The sequence below is a fragment of the Vitis riparia genome, chromosome 18 (genome assembly GCF_004353265.1).
Source record: "Vitis riparia cultivar Riparia Gloire de Montpellier isolate 1030 chromosome 18, EGFV_Vit.rip_1.0, whole genome shotgun sequence".
Classification (NCBI taxonomy): Eukaryota; Viridiplantae; Streptophyta; class Magnoliopsida; order Vitales; family Vitaceae; genus Vitis; species Vitis riparia.
In genome coordinates, this window is record NC_048448.1 from 35,371,402 (window position 1) to 35,397,138 (window position 25,737).

The following is a 25,737-nucleotide window of genomic DNA, read 5'->3' on the forward strand; positions in this document are numbered from 1 at the left end:
ATTATTTTAAAAAATTGTTTCCTAGTTTGTTTACAAAGAGTGATAATTCTAGTTTCCGTTGTGATATTTGTGAATTGGCTAAAAGCCATCATGCTTCGTTTCTGTTAATTTTGAATAAAAGTCTGTTTCCTTTTATGGTTATACATTCTGATGTTTGGGGCCCATCCAAAGTCCCAACTTTGAGTGGCTCACATTGGTTTGTTACTTTTATTAATGATTGTACCAGAATGACATGGTTATGCTTGATGAAGACCAAAGATGAAGTGAACTTGTTGTTTCAAAAATTTCATAAAATGATTGAAACTCAGTACAATGCAAAGGTTCGGGTTCTGCGTAGTGATAATGGTGGAGAATATCAAAGTTCTGATCTTCAAAAGTATTTGGAAGGACATGACATCATTCATCAGACTACTTGTTCCAATACACCCTAGTAAAATGGAGTCCCTGAATGAAAAAATCGGCACTTATTAGAGGTTGTTTGTGCTTCCTTGATAGCAGCAAAAACACCGATATCTTATTGGGGAGAAGCAATCACATCTGTCGCATACTTGATCAATTGGGTACCTTCCAGCTCAATTAACTTCCAAACACCTCTCCAAGCTCTTACTAATTTCGTAGTTGCCCCAACCGTCCCAAATCTACCTTCTCATGTTTTTGGTTGCGTGGCATTTGTGCATTTACACAAACACCAACGCACCAAGTTAACTTCCCATGCATTGCAATGTGTGTTTGTTGGATATGCATTGCACAAAAAGGGATATCGATGTTACCATCCTCCAACTTGACGAATGTATATTACAATGGATGTAGTGTTTCATGAAGATTCGATGTATTTTTCATCTGAGTCTGAACTTCAGGGGAGTACCATAAGGAAATTCAAACTCTCGATTATGATTATCATATCTCTGAGGAGGATGAATCTGGACAATCTGAACTAGTGAACCAAGAAGCGGGTGAGTTGGATATGAGTGGTCAACAATTTGGGTCCAAAGATGTCTTCACTGAAATACCAAACCAATCGTCGTCTGTTGAGGGTGTTCTTAATTTGGAACCTGATCCATTCATGAAACGGTTACCACACCGTCATAATAGAGGTATTCCTAAACCCACATATGAACCTGAATTGTCTACCAAAGTTAAATATCCCATGAGCAACTATGTGTTTAACCATCGTTTGTCTGAATCAAATAAGTCATTTGTAAATCAATTATCTACTGTAGCTATTCCTAACAGTGTGCAGGAAGCCTTAGTTGATCCAAGGTGGAAAGCAGCCATGAATGAAGAGATGAAATCATTGCAGAAGAATGAAACATAGGAACTCATAGAATGTCCACCAGGAAAGAAGCCAGTTGGGTGTCGTTGGATCTATACGGTGAAGTACAAGACAGATGGTAGTATTGAACGATTTAAAGCAAGACTGGTAGCAAAAGGGTACACTCAAACTTATGGAATTGACTACATAGAGACATTTGCACCTGTAGCTAAGATCAACATAGTTTGAGTATTACTGTCTTTAGCTGCAAACCTAGATTGGCCATTGCAACAGTTCGATGTGAAAAATGCCTTTCTACATGGCGAGTTATCTGAAGAAGTATATATGGATCTTCCACTAGGATGCATGGTGTTAGAAAAGCAATGTCAGAAAGTGTGCAAATTGAAGAAGTCATTGTATGGGTTGAAGCAATCCCCGAGAGCATGGTTTGGAAAGTTCACAAAGTCAATGAGAGCTTTTGGCTATCGTCGAAGTAATTCAGATCACACTTTGTTCCTAAAAAAACAACATGGTAAGATTACGACACTCATCGTATATGTGGATGACATGGTAGTTATAGGAAATTATCTTGAAGAAAAAAAAGCTTTGCAAAATTATCTATCTAGAGAATTCGAAATAAAAGATCTAGGTCATCTAAAATACTTTCTTGGGATTGAAGTTTCTCGGTCAAGTGAAGGATTTTTTCTATCTCAAAGAAAGTATGCCTTAGATCTTTTACAGGAGACTGGAATGTCGGGATGTCAACCTGTTAATACACCAATAGAAGAAGGTCTGAAATTGTGTGTTGAGCCTAATCAAGTATCAACCGATAAGGGAAGATACCAGAGACTTGTGGGGAGATTAATGTACTTAGCTTATACAAGACCAGATCTTGCTTATGCATTGAGTATAGTGAGTCAATACATGCATAATCCTGGAGAGCAATATATGAATGCAGTCATGCGTATTTTGAGGTATTTGAAGAATGCTCTTAGGAAGGGAATTTTGTTCGCTAAAAATGTTGATCATCAGAGTATAGAAGTATATACTGATGCTGATTGGGCCAGTGCAGTGGATGATAGGCGATCTACATCTGGTTACTTTACCTTTGTAGGTGGTAATCTTGTGACATGAAAAAGTAAGAAGTAGAATGTCGTCGCTCGTTCAAGTGCAGAAGCGGAATTTAGAGGTATGGCTCTAGGACTTTGTGAGGCATTATGGTTAAGACTCCTCTTACAGGATTTAGGTTACCTATCTAGGCAACCAATCCGATTGTTTTGTGACAATAAAGCCGCATGTGACATTGCTCATAATCCAGTACAACATGATCGTAGAAAGCATGTCGAGGTGGATAGATTCTTCATTAAGGAAAAGTTGGATGATAAGATTGCGGAATTGCCTAAGATTCGATCATAAGATCAATTGGTTGATATCCTCACCAAAGCTGTCTCAAGTCAAGTGTTTTCAAAATTTTTAGACAAGTTGGGCATGTGTGTCTATGCACCAACTTGAGGGGGAGTGTTGAGATATTAGGAATGCTTTCCTTATATCATTCTTTCCTTATATCATTTAGTATTGAGATATTAGAAATGTTTAGATATTAGGAAAGTTGAGATATTATGAATATTGAGATATTAGGAAAGTTGAGATACTAGGATATTAGTTGTTATTTCCTTATATCATTCTTTCCTTGTATCATTCTTTCCATTCTTAGAATGGTGATTACCCTCTATATATACTCTGTACATGAACGAATGAAAGAATGAATGAAAAAACTACCATTTATCAATTTGAAGACACAAGAGTAGCCTACACCAAAAACTGTGATGAAAGTACACCACTTTCATGGTTTGGCGACCTTTTATCAAGATTTATAAAAAAAATTAGTACCATAACGACACTAATAATAGAGCATTTGAAGAAAGGGAGATTTAGTTGGAGTGATGAAGCAAAGACTTTGCTTTGATTAAAGAAATGCTTTGCACCACACTAATATTGGTTTTACCAAGTTTTGAAAAGCTATTTGAGGTAGAGTGGGAAGCAAGCATTATTGGAATTGGAGTTGTTTTATCTCAATGTGGACGACTAGTGGCTTTTCTCAGTAAAATTAAGTCAAGTAAGGAAAAAATGGAGTACCTACAATCAGGAATTATATGCAATTGTACAAAGCATTAAAGTATTGGGAACATTATTTGATACAGAGAGAATTTATATATTATATTTTCACTATCAAGCTTTGAGGTTCATTAACTGTTGAAAGCATTTAGATAAATTTCATGTTGGTTGGTCAACTTTTCTGCAAGATTTTTCTTTTGTTACACGACATAAATCTGGAGCACTAAATCGAGTTGTTGATGGTCTTAGTTGTCGGCTATATTACTTGTGATAATTAGGAATGAAGTTGTTGGTTTTGAATGTTTAAAAGAGTAATACACAGAAGATGATGATTTCAAAGAAATCTAGAACAAATTAATTCAAAGCCAGCTTGCCAGTGAGTTTCATATTCATGATAGTTGTTTATGTTCTGGAAATTGTTTATGCATTCCTCGAGTATCTTTATGAGAAAAGGTTATTTGAGCCTTCCATGGTGGAGGCTTAAGTGGACATTTGGGAAGGGATAAAACTGTGACCAGTATTGAAGGACGTTATTATTGGCCACAATTAAAGAGAGATACTAGTAATTTTGTCCGAAAATGCTACACATGCCAAGTAGTAAAGGGTCAAGCTCAGAATACTGGACTTTACATGCCTTTACCAGTTCCAAATGCTATTTGGGAAGACTTGTCAATGGATTTTGTCTTAGGAATTCCTATACTCAAAGAGGAGTGGAGTTTGTTTTTGTGGTTGTTGACAAGTTTTCAAAAATGGTTCATTTTATTCCTTACCAAAAAACTTCTGATGTCTCACATATAGCAAAGTTGTTCTTTTGCAAAATTGTTAGATTGTATGGGGTTCCTTAATCTATCTCCTCCAATTGAGATGCTAAGTTTCTTAGTCATTTATGGATCACTCTTGGAAAGATGTTTGATACCTCATTGAATTATAGTAGCACTACACACTCACAGGCATATGGTCAAACTGAGGTAATAAATAGGACTTTGGGAAATTTGATTCATAGTATTTGTGGAGACAAGCCTAAACACTGGGATTTTGCATTTGCTTAAGCAGAGTTTGCATGCAATAATGTTGTTCATAGCACAACAAGAAGGTCTCCCTTTGTATTAGATATGAAGAAGTCACCAAAGCATGCTTTAGATTTGCTACAATTATCGAGGGCTCTTCGTTTGAGTACTATAGCAGAACATATGGTTGAGAAGGTTCAAGCAATGCAAGCAGAAACAAAGATGAGGCCAGAAGAGGTAAATGGCAAGTATAAAGTAGCAGTTGATAAACATCATCGACACAAAAGTGTTCAAGTAGGTGTTATGGTGATGGTATGTTTACACAAGGAAAGGTTTTCTGCTAGAAATTATAAAAAGTTGAAGCCGAAGAAATATGGACCATTTCAGGTGTTAAGGAAAACTACTAGAAGACATGGGAATTTTTAAGACCTTCAATGTTTTTTATTTGTATGAGTATCATTCATCTAACAAGGCGACTAGTTTTATCAAGATTGTGACTCAAGATTGAATTTTGTTCAAGTAGAGGGGACTCCGAAGAAAATAGTCAAGTCAGTTTTAGAATAATATTTAAATTACCTGGGAAACTTGAGACTTATAATACTTGATTACTAATAGTAGATATTTGAGATTTTATTTCCTCAATGTTGGAAGTTGTGAAGACATTGAAGGGTTATTAAGATAAACTGGAGGAAAAAATGGTGGAAAAAGATCCTTTGTCTTGTTCTGAATTTTTAGTCAATGAAAATCTCTTCTTGAGAGTTTCTTTAGTGGATTCCAGATTTTCTTGGATTAGACATATTCTATCCTCTTTTCTTTCTTGCTTATTGCTATATCACTCATTAACAACTCTAGTCATTTTTTAAAATAATTTGAACCTCGGATAGTAACCTTATTAATACAAAAAACTTATGAATAAAAATTGGTTTAAAATAATTATAGTTTCTTTATTGTATATTAATAGACAAACACCCGCATCAGCAGATGATTCTTCTCCTTTCTAACAAATGCTGTTATGATTAGTTAGAAGATGGTTAGGTGGTTTAATAGATGGTTAGATGGTTAGATTAGTTATACTATAATATATATATATATATATATATATATATATATAGCCATTGGTCTACTGTAAAAACTGTAAAATAGAAACAGATTCTTCATTCTTGCTAATTTGTGCTTAAGCATTTTCATGGTATCAGAGCCATAGGCTCCTGAATTTTTTTTTATTTTTTATTTCTCTCCCGGCAAGACGATCAAGAAATCTCCAACAACTCTTTCTGCTACAACTTTCTTCTGATATACATCATCTGTAGATTACCTTCCACTTTTCTTACTCACCTCAAGAAAGCTTCAAGAACATACTGTACCTAGTTTCCGATGGCTTCATTAACACAAACCACGCAGGAGATTGTCTCTTCTCAGGTAACCTCTACCCTGAACATGAGCATGCTGAACCATTCTCTTCTTATCAAACTAGATAGAGATAACTATATCCTTTGGCACACACAAATGGAAAATGTGATATATGCCAATGGATTTGAGGACCATATTGAAGGTCTGAGACCATGTCCTCTAAAAATAATATCCATCGGTGAAGTGAACCCAGATTTTCTGATTTGGAGGAGATATGATCATATGATCCTGAGTTGGATCTACTCCTCTCTCACCCCATATGTTATGGGCCAAATTGTTGGGCTACGAATATCCCATGAAGCATGGGCAGCCCTCCAATAAAGCTTCTCTGCTTCCACTAAAGCAAGAACAATGCAGTCGAGACTTGCTTTTCAAACAACCAAAAAAGGCCCTCTCACCATGATGGAATACATCCAAAAACTCAAACACATCTTTGATAGTCTAGCAGCTATTGGAGAACCAGTGCCAGAAAAGGATCAAATCCTTCAATTACTAAGTGGACTAGGGGCTGAATATAACCTCATCGTGGCTTCTCTCACAACTAGAGGTGATCATCTTCAGCTTCATGCGGTACATAGCATCCTTCTTACTCATGAACATAGGCTGCATCTTCAAACCACGGCTACTAAAGAAGACCTCCTCATTGCCAATATTGCAACTCATAACATACCACAAAGGTCACAGTCCAGCAAACCCTCTCAAGGGAAACCACCTCAGTCATTCATGCCAACCCCACGACCTGACACTCTTCCAGATTCAAGACAGCAACATCCTCAAGGATATCGCCCTAACCGATTCAACAATAATCGATCCCGGAGAAATAATCGACCATAGTGTCAGTTATGTGGCAAGTTTGGGCACATGGTCCTCTCTTGTTATCACAGATTTGATGTGAATTATCAAGGGCCACATGCACCAGCCTCATCAACATCTCAAACTAGTCCCACTCCTTCTGCTCAAGCCATGATGGCAGCACTTTCCCCAGCATCAACGGACTCCTGGTTTTTAGATTCAAGCGCCACCCACCATCTCTCCCACATGGCTGCTAATATCCACAATGGTACTCCACACAATGGTACTGACTTTGTGATGGTTGGCAATGGTAAGTCCCTACCCATAACCCAAGTTGGTCATTCCTTTCTCCACACTTCTACTAAACCCTTTGTCTTACACAATGTGCTTCATGTTCCACAACTCACTTCAAATCTCATCAGTGTGTCAAAATTCTGTACTGATAATAATACCATTCTTGAATTTTATCATTCTTCATTTTTTGTCAAGGACAAAGATACTAAAGTGACTCTTCTCCAAGGCCAACTTGAGCATGGATTCTACAAATTTCCTACCTCATATATCAGCTCACCTACTGCCAGTTCTAAACATCAAGTGTTTCTCATAAAAACTCAGCCCACTACTATGTTGTGGCATCAACGAGTTGGCCACCCTTCTGCTATAATACTTCAGAAAATTTTTCATACATGTAATATTTCATATAACTCAAATAAAATAGTTGATGTTTGCAATGCTTGTTGTTGTGCCAAAAGTCACAAAATTCTTTTTTCTTTGTCCACTTCCCGAGTCTCCTCTCCTCTTGAACTCATCCATGCAGACTTGTGGGGACCAACACCTGTTCCTTCTTCCATAGGTGCCCGGTATTTTCTGTTGCTCATGGATGATTACTCTAGGTTTTTATGGTTATATCTACTCCCCACCAAGGACTTTAAAACTCTTGTTGAAAACCAGTTTCAGACCACTATTAAATGCCTTCAAACAGACCATGGTGGAAAGTTCACTGCCCTCACCCGATTTCTATCTCTTCATGGTATACTCCATTGATTTTCTTGCCCTTATACACCTGAACAAAATGGCCAGGTCGAACGCAAGATGCGCCATGTTGTAGAAACCAGGCTCACTTTTCTTTACACAGCTGTCCTTCCATCCAAATTTTGGTCCTATGCTTTCACTACAACAGTTACCCTTATCAATTGCATGCATTCTCATTTGCTTAATTACAGCTCCCCATTTTATCTTCTTTACAAACACCCGCCTAATTATTTCCATTTCAAAGTCTTTGGTTGTCTTTGTTATCCACACCTCAGACATCTAAACTCCAACAAATTTCAGCCACGGTCCACACCCTGTATCTTTCTTGGTTATGAAACATCTCACAAGGGTTATTTTTGCCTTAATCCTACAATTGGCAGAGTGTATATCTCTAGGCATGTAGTCTTTGCAGAGACTGCATTTCCATTTCAGGCATTGACTTCTCCTTCCCACCAATCATCTCACTTTCCTGTCACTCCAGCATTTCCTTTTCCTCCATCTCCTGTTCTCTTCCTCTCTACAACCAGCTTTCCTCCAGTTATCCCATCCCAACCTGCTCCCACATCACCTCTATCCAGCTCTTTGTCTTTACCCCCACTCATTCAGGTGCCATTTGTGGATGAAGCAGCTGAGATTTCTACTGCTCCACTCCAGGATTCCACAACTCCAATTCCTGGCCATCCTATGATTACCATATCCAAATATGGTATCTGTAAGAAGAAGACCTATCTTACCTCACTCATAGCTGAGCCACATACTGTCAAACAGGCTCTTCAAGACCCTAACTGGAAGCTTGCTATGGAACAGGAATATCAGGCTCTATTGAAGAATCAAACTTGGTCTTTGGTGCCACCTCCGTTTAAGGCCAAAATTATTGGGTGTAAATGGGTCTTCAAACTCAAACATAAACCTGATGGCAGCATTGACAGGTACAAAGCTTGGCTGGTTGCCCAAGGTTTTCATCAAACCTATGGCATTGATTTTTTTGAGACATTCAGTTCAGTTGTGAAGCCTTGCACTATTAGGCTTGTTCTCTCCATTGCCGTCTCTTCCAATTGGCCTATTAAACAACTAGATGTCCACAATGCTTTTTTAAATGGAGATCTTCAAGAACAGGTGTTCATGATGTAACCTCCAGGCTTTGAAGATAGCTCTTGCCCCACTCATGTTTGTCGTCTACAGAAGGCTCTCTATGGCCTTAAACAAGCGCCTCGAACTTGGTTCCACAAGCTCAGCTCCTTTCTCTTACAACTGGGATTCCAATGCTCAAGGGCTGATGCATCTTTATTTTATTTCCACTCTGCATCTGATATTATCATCATTTTAATCTATGTGGATGATATTCTCATTACTAGCAGTAATCCACCACAGGTCCATCATATCATTTCTCAGCTTAGCTCCCATTTTGCTCTTCGAGACCTTGGGGATATTAGCTACTTCCTTGGCATTAAAGTCACCCGGCTTCCTCATGTTCTTCATCTCAATCAACAACGCTACATACATCAGCTACTTGAGCGTGCTGATCTTCTTGGGGCCAAATCTGCTAGCACACCTGGTGTTTTGGGAAAATTGTTATCAGCAACAGATGGAGAACCTTTATCTGCTCTTGATGCTACTCACTACCGCAGTCTTGTGGGTGCTCTTCAGTACATCACTCTCACAAGACCATAAATCTCATTTGTAGTGAATCGAGCTTGTCAATACATGGCTCATCCTACCACTTCTCATCTGCAAGCTGCTAAACGCATACTCCGCTATCTCAAAGGTACTGCTACTCATGGTCTTTCTATCCATGCCTCACCATCTTGGTCTCTTCAAGGCTATACCGATGCGAATTGGGCTTCATGTCTCGATGATAAAAGAAGCACCAGTGGCTTTTGTCTTTTTTTTTTGGCACCAATCTCATTTCATGGTCCTCCACTAAGCAACGTGTCGTCTCTCGTAGTAGTGCAGAATCGGAGTACCGAGCACTTGTTCTTCTCGCCGTTGAGGTCTCCTAGGTTCAGTTTCTTCTCAAAGAGTTGTGCATTCCTCAACCGGATACTCATCTGATCTAGTGTGACAATATCAGTGCTGCTGCTCTTGCAGTTAACTCTGTCTTCCATGCCCGCTCCAAGCACATAGAGATTGATCTTCGCTTTGTCCGTGATAAGGTCCTCCGCAAAGAGCTTTTGATTCAATATGTTCTTTCTACCGACCAGTTGGCAGATGTCTTTACTAAACATGTTTCAAGCTATTAGTTCTCAGCCGCTCGTACTCGTCTCTCTGTTGTCCCGAGACTTGTCATCTTGCAGGGGGATGATAGACAAACACCCGTATCAGCAGCTGATTCTTCTCCTCTCTAACAGATGCTGTTATGATTAGTTAGAAGATGTTTAGGTGGTTCAATAGATGGTTAGATGGTTAGATTAGTTATACTGTAATATATATATATATATATATATATATATATATATATATTATATATATATATATATATATATATATATATAGCCATTGGTCTACTGTAAAAATTGTAAAATAGAAACAAATTCTTCATTCTTGCTAATCTGTGCTTGAGCATTTTCATATATAACTATATTCTTATAAATTTTCTCACTAGGAAAATGAAATTTAAAACAAGCTACACTTAGTATTGTATTTATTAATGTATTGAATAATTTTTAAAAAGTATTTAGAACTCGAAAAATAAATCTAATCACTATAGAAAATCATAGACAATAATTTTTCTATTATGAGTTATGACTTTACTATTTCTCATATATATATATATATATATATGTATATATATACAATTATAATTTCTAAATTTTCTCCCTAGATAAATAGATTCTAAATTAAGTGAGACATAATTAGTACTTTAATCTTCTATATTTTTTAAGAATAATTTGAAATTCAAAAAATAGATCTAATTAATTATTGACTAAATTAAAAGTATTTAATAACACTATGTTTATAATTGACTACTAATTGTATGTATGTACTAAAAAACTTAATTCATTCAAATGTTAAAAACTTCATTTTTTAAATTCATTTTAAATAAAATATTATTAACAATTATTATTTTAAATTACCGTTATCTATTTTTAATAAAATAAATCAATCATGTTTTTATAAAGATATTAATATCCATATTTTTATAATATATATATATATATATTGTAAAAGAAAATATAATTTATGATTTTATTATAATATTGCTATTCATATTTGACTAAAAATAAAAACTACTTATTTTTAAAATCAAAATAAAAAATTTTAAAAACAACTTGTCCAAATAGTTTTTTATTTTATTTTTTTGAAAAATATTTTTAAAAATAACTTGACAAACACTCTTTTTTTAAAAAAATACTATTTTTTTTTTTATTCTTTAACTTATCAATTTCTAAAACAAGTATAAGAATGACAACTTGTCCAAACAAGTATACTTTTCAACCTAAATTATACCTTTTTATAGAAATATGTTAGATTACTTTTCTTTTTTTAATTTATTATTTTGATCAAACCAATGTGGTTTGGTTTTATATTTAAAAAACCTGAAAGTCTTAGAAAATCTTTATAGATTGATCGGTTTGGAAAAATGATACCATATTCCATATATACACTAAATTTTAACTGGGAAAATTCTACGGTCAATATATGGGTGTCAAATGCTTTTCAAAATAAATACAAATGCTTGGAATGATCTCTACTCCATCGTCTAATGCATGAAATGCAACATTCAAAACAATTCAGTACAACCAAGAAATGATAGGGCCTTCAAGAAAATCCAGAAAGGGATGAACAACAGCAAGAAAATCAATGGTTCCAGGTAATGGAATGTATCCAAAATTCAACTTGTACTCATGGCCACTCGTGTTTTGGCCTCTTTCGTAGTGTCAGAAACCTCATATTCTTGTACAACACTGGCGCATATGTTTATGCAATTACAGATATGAATCAAAGGGCTTCGATCTCCGTCCATTTTCATCCTGCAGGATTGATTAATCTAGAGCTGCTAACTCTTTGAAAGATCTCTGAATGTCTTGGCATACATGTTGTAGACAATTTTTTTTTCTTTCCAGGCTGAACATTTTTCACCACACGATCATACCATCACAGCTTAAAATTTTGAAGCATCCGACCTCCTCTCACTCACCAAGGTTTCAAAGAGTTCAAACCGTAGTGCAAATTGATCCATCAGGAAACAGAATTGAATCTGTTGAAAAAAAAAAAAAAAACAAGAAAAAAATTGAGGATTCAATAATGCTCTTGAACATTGACGAGCTAACAACAATCATTCACTTGTAAGCCATAAATTCAATAGCTTACTGATAGTAGAATCATGCGGGTGGATCGGGATCTTTTCTTGATTCAATTCAGTCAAATCTCAGCAGATGGCTTCAAGTTCCCCTCCATAAAGACTTTCACACTCGCTCTCACTTGTACTATGTGTTCTCTCCTCTCCACCCATCATCATCCAAAACTCATTGTATGGGGTCAAGATGTATTCCTCTACTAGAACATTTGGAAGGAAAATTTTACAATTGAGATGTTTGTCTCCTCTTGAATTTGATAGTTTGTTCTTAAGTTGAGATTCCTCCTTCCCTGTGATAAAATTCTGCAATTGAGATGTTCAAGTCATTTGAGCTTTTCACATTTAATTGCCTGAGCTTGTCGCCTTCAATTGTTTGAGCTTCAGATATTCCATCTAGATATCAATCAAACCCATAACTAAGGCATTACATTCACTACAACAAATAAGAGATTTTGCCATAAATTAATTTTTTGTTAAAAGAAAATATTTTGTGGTAGAATATTTTTTTTTCACAAATAAATATTTGTGGAGTTTGTTGTTGTGAACAATTATTTACCAAATCATTTTTTCATAATAAAATACTAAGTGTACCACTCCCGCCAGCATTAATTGCCTCCTTTTTTTTTTTTTTTTTTTTGACAAAATGGGCTATATTCCCTCCATGGCCCAACATTAAATGTCCACCCCCAGCTTGCAAAATGGGCCCTTAATCAAAGGTTGTGCCATAAGGCCCAACTACCACTTGGCTTAACCTCTTTGCTTTGGATGGTTGAGAAGAGGTTTATAAAGCACTTTATTTTTCCTCTTACTTTCGATATGGGACAAGGTAAAGGGATTTAAAAGAAAAACTAACTTTGTTCCTACACAAGAGGGTTTGAATCACAAACCACAAGGTCATAATGGCATAACTACTCTATTGTGTTGCATCCATGTTTATATCAATATTTACAAGAAAATAAGTAGGCAATTTAAAAAATAATACATATATATAAATAAATCACATTTTTAAAAAAAAAAAATTTGTTTTCGTATTAAAATATGATATTTGTTTTTTTACCATTTTGAATATATTTTCATATTTAAATATTGTGTATATTTTGTTTAATAAATTTAAACCATTAATACATTTATATAAAATTGAATAAATAATATTATAAATATTATTTAATTTTTAATTATATATTTAAAATATTTTATAATTATTTTTAATTTTAATAAAATATAAAATATATATTTATGACGTGATTGATTCGACCATGGTTTGACCACGATTCGACCATCGATCTGACCAGTGAACCGTGAACCGGTAACATTTTAGGTTTAATATCCGATCCAATTCTGAAAACATTGCTTTTTAATTACCACAAAAGAAAATTGTGGCAATATGTCATTTTTTGCCCTAAAAAAAAGTTTATAGCAATATGTCATTTTTTTTTTCAAGAAAATAATCATGGTAAAAGGTTACTTTTTTGCCAAAAAAAAAAAATTCATGGTGAAAAATTACCATTTTACCATGATATAAAATTTCTATTGCTGCAAGGATTAAACCCATATAGGTTTCATGTGACTCACACGTAAAAGAACTAGTTGCATAACTAGCTTTTGTCAATGATGGAAAAGGTTGCATACTCCTGTTTTCTAATACTTCCCAGTGACATGGGTTTTTTAAGCAAAGATTAATGGGTTTGACGTTTGGCTTACTCCTGTTTTTTCTTAAAACAGAAATTGAACTGAAAATTGGAAGGAGATTCTTCCCCTTCTAATTCCTTTAATTGTTAGTATTTTTTTCCTCTAAAAAAGGCCTAGCAGAGTTTAGCTGCAGTTATTCAACATCTAGATTGATAACGAGATTTCTGCATTATATAAAAACAAGCTCTTAAATCATACCACAAATATTGATGTGTTGCTTTTCAGAAGTTCCTCAATGTGCAGTTGAATTTTCCCACCTTTTGGATCAGTTTCCTGAAAACAAATCAATAAATATCGTAAAAAAAAAAAAAAAAAAACTGCAATCACCCAAGGAAATTGTCCCCTTTTGGAGCATCCAACATGGGTACTCTTTTAAGTGAAATCCATTCTTAAGAGCTTCACAAAATCATATGCAACAACAGATTTTAACATTTGGGAAAGAAAACCTTGAATGCATGGCATGCTGACCTGAATACCGGGATTTTAAGAAGCTGCAATGCATGGAAAGCATTAGCAAAAGCAATCAACACCTGAAAAGCGACCTTATCATATTACAATACTAATGCATGAAATGAAAACAACCTATACCTGAAAGTTAGCACCATCCAAGATAGGGTCTGGGGACACAAGGTCAAAAAGCCAGTTAATGAACAACCTGAAATATGGCCTTGGATGACACTCACAGTTACAAAAAAAACATCTATAAAACCCGAAAGATAGAGCGTAAAATTATTGCTACTAAAGATGCAGGAACATACATGCACCAAATATAAGACTCTCAAACCTTTGGCAAGAGGAGGAGTTTACTTGGTGCATGCTCCATTACACAGAACTGATAAACAAATAATAAACCATAAAACAAGTTCTGATAATGAACGTGTTAAATAATGTATTAAAAAAAATATCAAGCTTTGCATACACATCTATTGCAAGAAATGACAAGTTCTACGCTGTTTGAGGTGAATGCAGTGATAACGATCCAGAATTCATTCCTTCCTAAGAGAGACAATATGCCATAGCAAGTTCCTGAAACCATAATTTTTCCAACAGAACCAACAAAAATTATTATGCCAATGCCACATAAATTTACAATTTCATCCTTAATAGATAGAACATCAAACAAAAGAGAGATATTACTGTGAGCAGTTGAAAAACCGATCTGACATATCATCCCCATGTAGAAAAACCTCTTTGTTGTAATTGTGAGATAAATTGGGCAATGGCGGTGTCATTTGTACCATGAAGTTTATATATCTGGTACCATCCAGCAAACAGCACGGTAATCAATGCGATTCAGCAAACAACACAATAATATTAAAATTAAATAATATTATTTAATTTTTTTTGTATCAAACTAGTTTAATGGAATAAAAATGATTTTTTTTTTATAAAACAAAATTTGGATTTTACGCCTATGGACTTGACTTTCAAAAAAGAGTAGCTAGGTAAAAATAAGAGAGAAGAAGAAGAATAAATCTTTAGAAAGAACATAGCAAAAGCTTACCAAAAGAAAGGTGGCTTACCAAAAGCTTGAGATGAATGTTTAGCATCTTCTACAACATATCCATTGAACAGATTTGCAAAGAAGGTCCAACCACTTGTGCATATGGTCTTCTTCTTCATCTTGGGCATCAACAACATTATCATCAACATTATGTGTTATTGTATCCATTGGAGAATGGTTGTGTTCTGTACTATGTGTGTCATCACAGCAGCTCTGTGCATTAACATTAGTATCTTCTGGTACTGATTTGGTGTCACAGCATCTTTGAACATCTGGGTACTGTATCAATATTGGTGGACGATTGTGCTCGACGCCTTTTATACTTCTATCTTGTGGGATGGTTCTGTTGACAATCTTGGGCATAGATATAAGATGGAACCCACACTCTTTCACTTTCACTTGTTTACTACCCAAGTAACCATGAAATGAAGCCTTCAAATGTCTCCATTTATTTGACCAATACTGATTCGGAATAGCAACCTTCGGATAATATGCCACCCAGACTTCATTTAATTCATCACCATTATGGTGGCACAAATAACCCCTTCTAAACCAGAGTTCATCCACGGGCCAAAATTCATATGAAAGACCATTCATAGACCAGAATTTAGATGGTAGATCATCCAGAAATTCAAATTGATGGACATGGAAATTCAATTGACATGTTAAACTACAAGGATCTTCATTGGATTCAATATGAAGTGGAACATAAACAGAGTATAAGGCAACTCCCAAGAAGTCGTTATTATGGTACCAATCCATAGGAAGCTCTATTGTTATTTCAGATCCTTTTTTCTGTTGGCTTATCCACTCTGGAATTCCATTATTTCCTGGAATAACAATTTGGATTCCCTTCCTCCAATAGGACCCGCATTCAAACTCCTGCATGAAAGAGTAGCGTAAATCTTATGTTTCAAAAAGAAAAAAAAAAAAAGGTTAAATGTCTCAGAAAATCATACCTCAATTGCTGATTTGAAGCATCTGAACAAAGAAAAACCAAGTAGACTTGACGGACTTGATAATGTTTCCAAGCATGGGCAGGCGTGGACATCAAGAATTCGTAAACTTGGTGGAAGCTCTGGAATTTGTAGAAGCTTCTGGCAATGACTCAAGTCAAGGACTCTCAATTTAGAAAGTTGAATGATGCTGATAGGAATTGTACTACTAAAATAGTTGATGCTTAGATTTAATGCTTTCCATGATGACATGCGGCAATCATCACTCTGAATTGCTCCTAGAACTTGATTAGAATCTGAACCTGCAGCTCCCAAAAGCTCTAAACGTTGCAAACTCCCTAAGTTCTGAGGAAATTTCTCAAGTTTTGAACAGAGATTAACATTGAGATTTTTGAGAAATCTCAAGTTACAAATGCTTTCTGGAAGATTCACAAGGTTGCTGCAATTTGACAGGCGCAAATCTTGAAGCCCTCCTAGTCGTTCAATTGATGTTGGCAGCTCTTTTATGGCAGTTCCATCTAAAGAAAGCTCTCGTAAATTTTCGATATTCTCCAGGATTTCTGGAAAGCTCTTTAGTTGTGAACAACCAGTGCAAGAGAGAAATACGAGGGATTTCAAACGATAAATGGTTTCTGGAAGGCTCACAAGGTTGTTGCAATATGCCAGATTCAAATACTGAAGCCCTCTTAGATGTTGAATTGATGATGGTAGTTCTTCGATGGCAGTCCCTTCTAAATGAAGCTCTCTTAAATTTTCCAAAGTCTCTAAGATTTCTGGAAAGATAGTTAGTTGTGAACAGCCAGAACAAGAGAGAGTTGTAAGGGACTTCAACTCACAGATGGTACTTGGCAGACTCTCTAGGTTTTTGCACTCCCGCAAACACAGACTACCAAGTTCAAAGGGACTCTCAATAAAGGGAAGCTCATTAATAGCACTGCCCTTTAAACAAAGCTTCTGTTGGCATTCTTTATCTCGTCGACATTTGAAGCAGCCATATATAGGATGGATCCCGCACTCTTTCGCTTCAAGGGTTGCGCTTTCAAATGAAGCCGTAAAGTGTGTCCATTGATTGGAGAGATATTGCTTCTTAATAGCATCCTTGGGATAATATATAACCCATACTAGATCTGATGCACTACCATGATCATCATCATCATCAGAGCAATAACATTCAGATTCAATTTGGAATTTGCCCACATCTTTTGATTGACAATTTCCCGAGATAGCCAATTTACAATCCAAGCACGATAATGGTCCATATCTAGGGTTGAATTCATCAAGTACCCAAACATAAACACAGCATAAAGCAAATCCCAGCAAGTCATTGTTTTCATACCAATTCTGAGGAAGCTCTATTCTTACTTGATGACTTCCCATACTCTGATTCCTTCTTCCCTCTAGAATTCCACTACTCCTAGGAATAACAATTTCCATTGCCATGTCTCGTAATTCAGAAGCACCAAGAGAAATCTGGGGTTCCTGCACAAAAGCACTATGTAAATCAAGTGGGTACAAAAGTAAAAGGTCTGTGCCATGAAAATCATACCTGATATAATTTTGATTTCAAGCAATTGTGCAGAGAATGATTCGACAGTGATGAAATACCATCTGAACTGTGCATATCTAAAAGTAGCAAATTTGATGGAAGCTCTGGAATTGCTCGAAGCTTTTTGCAGTGGCTCAAGCAAAGTTCTCTTAAACTTGATGGAAGCTCTGGAATTTCTTGAAGCTTCTTGCAATGTCTCAAGTTGAGGGCTCTTAGATTGGAAAGTAGTCTGATGCCAGCAGGTATGCTACTAAAATGGTTCCCATTCAGAGATAATTCTTCCAATGATGGCAGGTGGCAAATACGATTGAGGATCTCTCCTTCCTTTAGATTGCAGTGATTTAGAGATAATTTCACCAGTGAAGATAGGTTCCAAATATCACTAAGGATTCCTACTTCCATTAGATTGCAGTTATATAGAGATAATTTCACCAGTGAAGATAGGTTCCAAATATCATTGAGGATTCCTTGGATTCCTACTGATAAGGGAGAATCATTTGATTCTCCCTTATCACCTACTTCCATTAGATTGAAGTTACCTACAGATAATCCTACCAATGATGGTGGGTAGAAACTATCACTGAGGATTTCTCTTCCCGTGAGATCAGAGTTTCTTATACATAATTCCACCAGTGATGACAGGGACCAAATATGATGATTAAGGATCTCTCCTTCCATTTGACTGCACCGTAGATGTAATGTTTCTAATGAGGAGAAGCGGTCATTTCTCCAGATTACACCTTGCTTTATTATGCAGCAAGCTGGATATAAAGATCTTAAGAGGAGTGAAGCTTCCTCTAGGTTCACCTCCAATCTCTGGAGTTTTGGACACTTTAGGACAAGCTTTTCAAGAGAGCTCAAATTGCAAATACTCTCTGGAAGATTCACAAGGTTGTTACAACATGATAAATCTAGGTGTTTAAGAGCCTTTAGAAGTCCAATTGAATATGGAAGCTCTTCTATAGCTGTGTAACTCAAATCAAGCCTTTCTAGATTTTCCATGTTGTTCTTGATCTTTGGAAAGTCCTTTAGCTTTAAACACCTCCTCACATTGAGAGTTTCAAGAGAGCTGATATTGAAAATGCTCTCTGGAAGATTCACAAGGTATGTGCATTCTGATAAATCTAGGTGTTTAAGAGCCTTTAGATGTCCAACTGATGATGAAAGCTCTTCTATAGCTGTAGAACTCAAATTAAGCCTTTCTAGATTCCCCATATTGTCCTTCATTTCTGGAAAACCCTTTAGTTTTGAACAGCTATCCAGATAGAGAGTTTGAAGAGAACTCAAATTACAAATACTCCTCGGAAGACTTATGAGGTTGAAGCATCCACTTAAATGGAAGTATTCAAGCCCATTTAGATGCTCAATTGATGATGGCACTTCTATTATAGCTGTTCCACTTAAATTAATCTCTCTTAGCTTACTCATATTTCCCTTGATTTTTGGGAAACTCTTGAGGCTTGTGCACCCCTTACAAGAGAGACATCGAAGATGTTCCAACTTATCAAAGTTCCCTGGAAGAATCTTGAGGCTTGTGCACCCTATTATATTCAATAAAAAAGTTAGTTAATAACTCTAATAATAATAGTAGTGGATGAACCTTTTAAGTAAATTTATACAACCTTCTAGATTCAGGATCTCCAAAATTGGCATTTTTGGAAAGTCTGGGATTTCAACAAGATACCGTGAATAACTAAGGTTGATGACTTTCAAGTTGTCAAAAATCTAGAACAAAATAAAATGTGTTAGTAGATAACTTTTGATAAACTTTTAAATTAATATAAAAATTATTAACTAAACAACACTTATAAAAGTACCTCATCCCCTTTCCAAAGTTTCTCTATCCTGCTACATACTAAATCAAGTTCAACAAGATTCCTTCCATTAAAATTTGTTGGTAAAGATTCTAAAGAGCATCCATAAAATTTGAGGTATCTTAATTGAGAAGAAGGAAATTCAAAGTCAACCTTAAAACAATCCCAATACCATTGATTATGGACTATGAACAATCTAAGTCCGTTCATCTTTGTGAAAGAATTTGTAGAAAATTGCATCCTGTTTGATGTAGGAATTTTTACAAATAGTCCTTGAATTGCTCCAGTCCCCTAAAAAGATAAAAGTCAAGAATAAGCCAAAAATAAGATACATAAAAATTAATTAAATTATATAGATATATAACTTCTTCAATAAATGACATTTGGCTCTTACCGTATTTCTTGTTAACATACTATCAACATCATTGTAATCCCAAAGTCTACTCCTTTCTCCAGGCTCTTTAAGACATTCTTGACGAACAATTTCTTGGCCCATTTGTTGCAATAAATCATGCATATCTAACTTATTTTGAGAAATTGTAATGAGACATCTCTCATGAAGAACTTTTATCCCAATATCTGCATACCCTCCTAATATTCTTGAAACAAGATCTTTGTCTTTTCCCTTGAAAAAACATGCAATATCCAAGAATATTCCCCGTTCTGTATCGTCTAATCTCTCATAACTTACTTTAAGAACACTTTGGACTTTCATGTGTGGTATTTTTTCTAGTTTATGCAATGCGCTTTTCCATTCATCTATTTTCTTACCAAAAGAAAGCCACCTAAAACTTTAAGTGCTATTGGAAGACCTTTGGCATATCCTACTACACAATGTGAAAGGCTTTCAAAATCTTCTTTAGGCTTGGGAATATTTTGTTTGAAGGCCCACCAATTAAAAAGATCAATGGCTTCTTTATGATTCAACTCCTTTACCTCATAAAGTATGTTCACTCCATGTTGGCTCAACAAACTTGTATCTTTAGTTGTTATAATGATTGTACTTTTTGCCCCATACCAACCATTTTTTCCAGCTAAGTTTTCCAATTGCTCTAATTCTTCCACGTCATCAAGAACAATAAGGACTCTTTTTGAGCAAAGTCTTTTCTTTATCTCATTGATTCCTTCACTAGTATCATCGAAATCTGGACTTTGACACTTTAAGATATCTTTAAGAAGTTTCTTTTGTAATTCATGTAAACCACCTTTGGATTTCTCTCCAACACCTCTAAGAAAACTACTACCATCAAATCGGGATGAGATATCATTATAAAAAGCCATTGCGATGGTAGTTTTACCAATTCCACCAATTCCATATATACCAACCATATGAACATCATCCAACTCGGTTTTTACCAACGAATTTAATTGCTTCAAATGAAAGTCCATACCAACTATGTGGTCACCCACATATAAAGGCTTACGATTCAATCTTGTAATGATAACTTCACGAATCTTTTGAATAACCTCTGCTTCATGTCTGTCAATCATTAAGTACATAAGATTGGAATTAATTACAAATATAATCAATATAAAGGAAATTGGTGACGTTGGTGTCATTCACAGTACTAACCAAAATTTTAACAATAGAATGTAATAGAAAAAAAGATCAGGCCAATTTATTAAATGAAATATATTATAATTATTCCTAGCATAAATTCAAGTGAGAAAAAAAGTGGAAATATATGAACTTTAGTTGTTGGCTTAGTTGAAAAGTTCAAATTGAAGTTGATTGGTATCAAAAGTTACTAGATTCCAAGTAGAGATAACTCCTCATATGCCAAGCTTTATGATAGCTTCTAGTTTGTCATCTAAGTTCCCCAATCTAGTGACACCTTTATTGATTGAAAAATTGTTAAAAACTCTCTTTGATGCTATCATATGGTTTCCTTTCACCATTTATTTTGCAAAAAAGTTTATTATAATTTCTTATTTGCTTGTTTCCATGTCTAATCAACTTACCAATTTTTTAAGGATTTGTTTGTTGATTAAAAACCTTGAATTTATTTAAGGATTTACTTGTTGATTAAAAACCTTGAATTTAACTAAAGAAGAGTTGAAATACTTCTAAGAGACAATTTAAATAGTTAAATTTTGTTTTGTTTTGTTTTTTATTTTTATTTTTATTTTTTTGGGTGGGGGATCAACTTAAGGAAATGAAGACTCATTTGTTAGTGCTTTCATTAAGAGAACAAAGTTGGTAGATTAATCCCAAATAAGCATAGTAGGAGTACTTTTTGGGGATTAAGCCTAGGACTAGCTTATCCCAAGGTCAATGGAATAGACTTTTTATATAAAAATAAAATAAAATAAAATAAATGACAAAACAAGCTTACAAAGAACATTACACTCAAAACATGATCATTAAGGTGCAATAAATATGAATAATTAAACAACTCTCTGAATAATTTTGACACAAAAAATAAGAAAATTGAGACACTAAATAATAGGGGAAGGTGCATAGGAATCTTTGTATTATGTGAGCATGATGGAATTCACTGACATTATACAATCACAAATGGGTTAAACATATGAATAGTACACAATATTGTACTAGGTTTATGTCGATAGAATGGAAAACCTCAGAAGAGATGTGACCATCAAAAGTGTCATAAAATAAATATGATAGAGATCATAGATTATAGACGAGTGTGAGGAATCCCAAAGAGTTGACAAAATCCTTCATGCATGAAGTTAGTAAACTACGGTTCTGAGCTAATGCTAAAAATAGTTAAAATTTTAGAGATACCTTTTCCATTTCCTCTCTCCAAAATAATATCTTACTAGAGGTTTTCAGTAAACTAAACTACAATATTATGCAGAAAAAGCTAGTACAATATATGTAAGTGAAGTGAATAATAATAATAATAATAATAATAATAATAATAATAATAATAATAGTGAATTGGAACAGAAGACAAAAATGACATGCAACCATTTTCTATATAAGTATACTGTACAAGATATTTGCAAATATATATATAAAATGTTAATGATGTGGGTATATATAAAATATGTACCCCTAAATAATAAAAGCATAGTTAGCTAGGTGGCACGGGCATCTTGCTATGTACAGAAGGTCATTTCTTCTGAAGTTAATACGAAATCATGTTAGACAAAATATTTAATGTTATAAAATCTCATAGTTTATTTATTTTTTATTTTTGAATAAAAAAACCCCGTCATCTTGCCTAAAATAAATTAGCCATATAAACAAATTAAAAGAAAAGGCAAATGGGTAATAAAACCAATATTAAGTAGATTGAATCCGAGAATGGATTGGTAAGCCCACAATCCAATCTTAAACTTAGGCTAGTTTAGAATTATTCAACATATTCATCTATTTTGTTTAAAATTAGATAGTGATATCATGAAGTAAGCTTTCGATATAAATAGAAAAGAATAATTTACATAGGAAATATACCCAGGTTTGTAATTAGAGAAAAAAAAAATGAAATAAAGCAAAGGTAAAGAGAAGAATTATTACTGATTATCCACATGGTATCCAGATAGCTTAGCTGCTTTCTTCAAGGTAATCCTCCACTTCTCTATTAGCTCCTTCTTCTCTTGATCTGCATCTTTCTCATGGTTGAAAAACGCGACTTCAAAGCTTTCCGATTGGTGTCCTACATCTGAAGGCTTGACATGGTAGAAGACCGGTATAACCTTATTGTCCTCTAGCGTTGTATACTCGATGATCATTGCGAGTTCATTTAAACACCACTTGGAAGTAGCATAGTTTTCTGAGAAAATAATAATAAAAATCTTCGATCCTTCGATAGCTCTGGACAGACCCGATTTGATGTCCTCTCCTTTCAAAAGTTCTTCATCATCTCTGAAGGTGTGAATTCCATATGCAACCAAAGCGTTATAAAGATGATCAGTAAAATTCTTGCGAGTGTCTTCACCTCTGAAACTCAAGAACACATCATAACTATGAGGATTGGGAGTAGCAGATGAAGCCATTTTTGGACTGGTTCCGGAGGAGTTACAAGAAGGCTTAGAAAGAAAAGAAAGGGTCTTTCAATGCTAAATGGCTGTTCTTCTCTTGGCAAGCAATCTTTTTTTGGTCAGAGGCTAGAAGGAAGAATGGTTCAGAGGAGCCAACAGCTGGCAGCACTCACCTTCCTTTTCTTGGCTCCTTCCTTTGTCATTTTTCTTCTATTTTCCTCCATTTCCCATTCAACAACCAGCTCTCTCCTTTTCACATGTGGACCAATTCATTTTCTTTCATTTTTTTATTCATTCTTTCCATTAGTTTTGAATTTTTCCAATGAAGCTGTCAGACTAATCTTTAATCTCATTTGTTTACGACATGGAGCGTGGAGTATGGGTTGCAAACCGCGTAAAACAAGGGCAGTGTTTGCCATGGAGCGTACCGGATAAGCCGAAAATTCAGGGGAAATAAATACAATCTTCCAAGGACATTTTTCGATTTTCGGACACTAACATTTTTCCAATCATATTTTCTATTGACCTGCCCTAACCACCAAATTTCGGCATATATCAAATATTTTTTTCTCGTCTATAGATACCTAAAAGAAAATATTTTTATTAAAGTAAGTTTATTTCCATGAAATGTAATAAAATTAAATAGTTTCGATATAGGTTAAGATTAGAAATGTTTTTAAAATAAAAAATAATAGTAATTAGTTTTTCTACACGGATTTTTATTATTTTACTATTTTTTTTGACACATACTTACTTTTGTTCATTTATTTATTTTTTGTTTTTCGTATATGATTGTTATTACTTTGATTTTGTTTGTCATACTAATTGATTTTTATTATATTTTATTAAGTTAATATGTAAAAATACATATAAATATACACATGTATTGATATGCATACACATATTTTTTATATAATTATATCCTCCCCCTTTTTTAAAATTTTTTTCTCAAAATAATCATTAAAAAAACCCTTATTATATTAAGTTTGTATATAACTTTTTTAAGGAAAAGTCCTTGTTCCGTGTTGTCATCCTCCAATTATTTAACTTTTAGCCAAGTCACTTTGAGACCACCACAATTATTTTTTATTGCATTTTTTTTGTGTGCTTCTTTTGTTCTTTGAGGAAATTATTCTTTAAGAACTACCAAAAAGTCAATTAACACCCACTAATTTTTCACATGGAAAGATAATGCTCCTCTAATGTAAAGTATGTCAGTTGATCACATAAGAAGTGAGATCTATAATTTAAGGATTAAAGAGATAATCTTGATAAGTAATAACACTATCTTGTTAAATTACAGACATCGATTTATGAAGAGCCTACATGCAATAAATAGTAGGTCATAGACTTGATCTTTACTCGTTGTAATTTTATAAGATATTGGGGTGCAGTTGACTCTTTTTAGTAGAGTGTCAAGTCAAATTCAACATTAGATTATGAAGGAGTTAGTATTTTCCTATAGGTCTCAATGGTGTTTACTTGAACTCCTATTTCATGGTGGAATGCTTTGAGAGTATTTTGGGTATTTGTAATTCATAAGTCTACATAAGGGCGTTTTGGTAAAAATGCAAGCTTGAACTAGATCTTATAAATTGACTTTCTAGAATGTGCTATTAATTAATTAGAGTCACTTAGAGCTAATCACCAAATTTCTAATCATATTTTCTATTGACCTGCCCTAACCACCAAATTTCGACATATATCAATTTTTTTTTTCTCGTCTATAGATACATAAAAGAAAATATTTTTATTAAGGTAAGTTTATTTTCATTAAATGGTTCTGGTGTAGGTTAATATTAGAAATGTTTTTAAAATAAAAAAATATTCGCAATTAGTTTTTCCACAAGGATTTTTATTATTTTACTATATTTTTTTGACACAAACTTACTTTTGTTCATTTATTTATTTTTTGTTTTTCTTATAGGATTGTTATTACTTCAATATTGTTTGTCATACTAATTGATATTTATTATACTTTATTAAATTAATATGTAAAAATACGTATAAATATACACATGTATTGATATGCATACACATATTTTTATATAATTATATCCTCCCTTTTTAAAAAAAATTTCCCAAAATAATCATTAAAAAAACCCTTATTATATTAAGTTTGTATATAACTGTTTGAAAAGTCCTTGTTCCGTGTTGTCATCCTCCAATTATTTAACTTTTGGCCAAGTCACTTTGAGACCACCACAATTATTTTTTATTGCATTTTTTTTATGTGCTTCTTTTGTTCTTTGAGGAAATTATTCTTTAAGAACTACCAAAAAGTCAATTAACACCCACTAAATTTTCACATGGAAAGATAATACTCCTCTAAGGTAAAGTATGTCAGTTGATCACATAAGAAGTGAGATCTA

At 34.3% G+C, this 25,737-nt stretch overlaps 1 pseudogene; it reads right to left on the reverse strand.

Annotated features, from left to right (window-relative positions):
- Positions 1 to 11,338: 11,338 nt before the first annotated feature.
- On the reverse strand, positions 11,339 to 23,484 carry LOC117906047 (annotated as a pseudogene).
- Between the last annotated feature and the right edge of the window lie 2,253 nt (positions 23,485 to 25,737).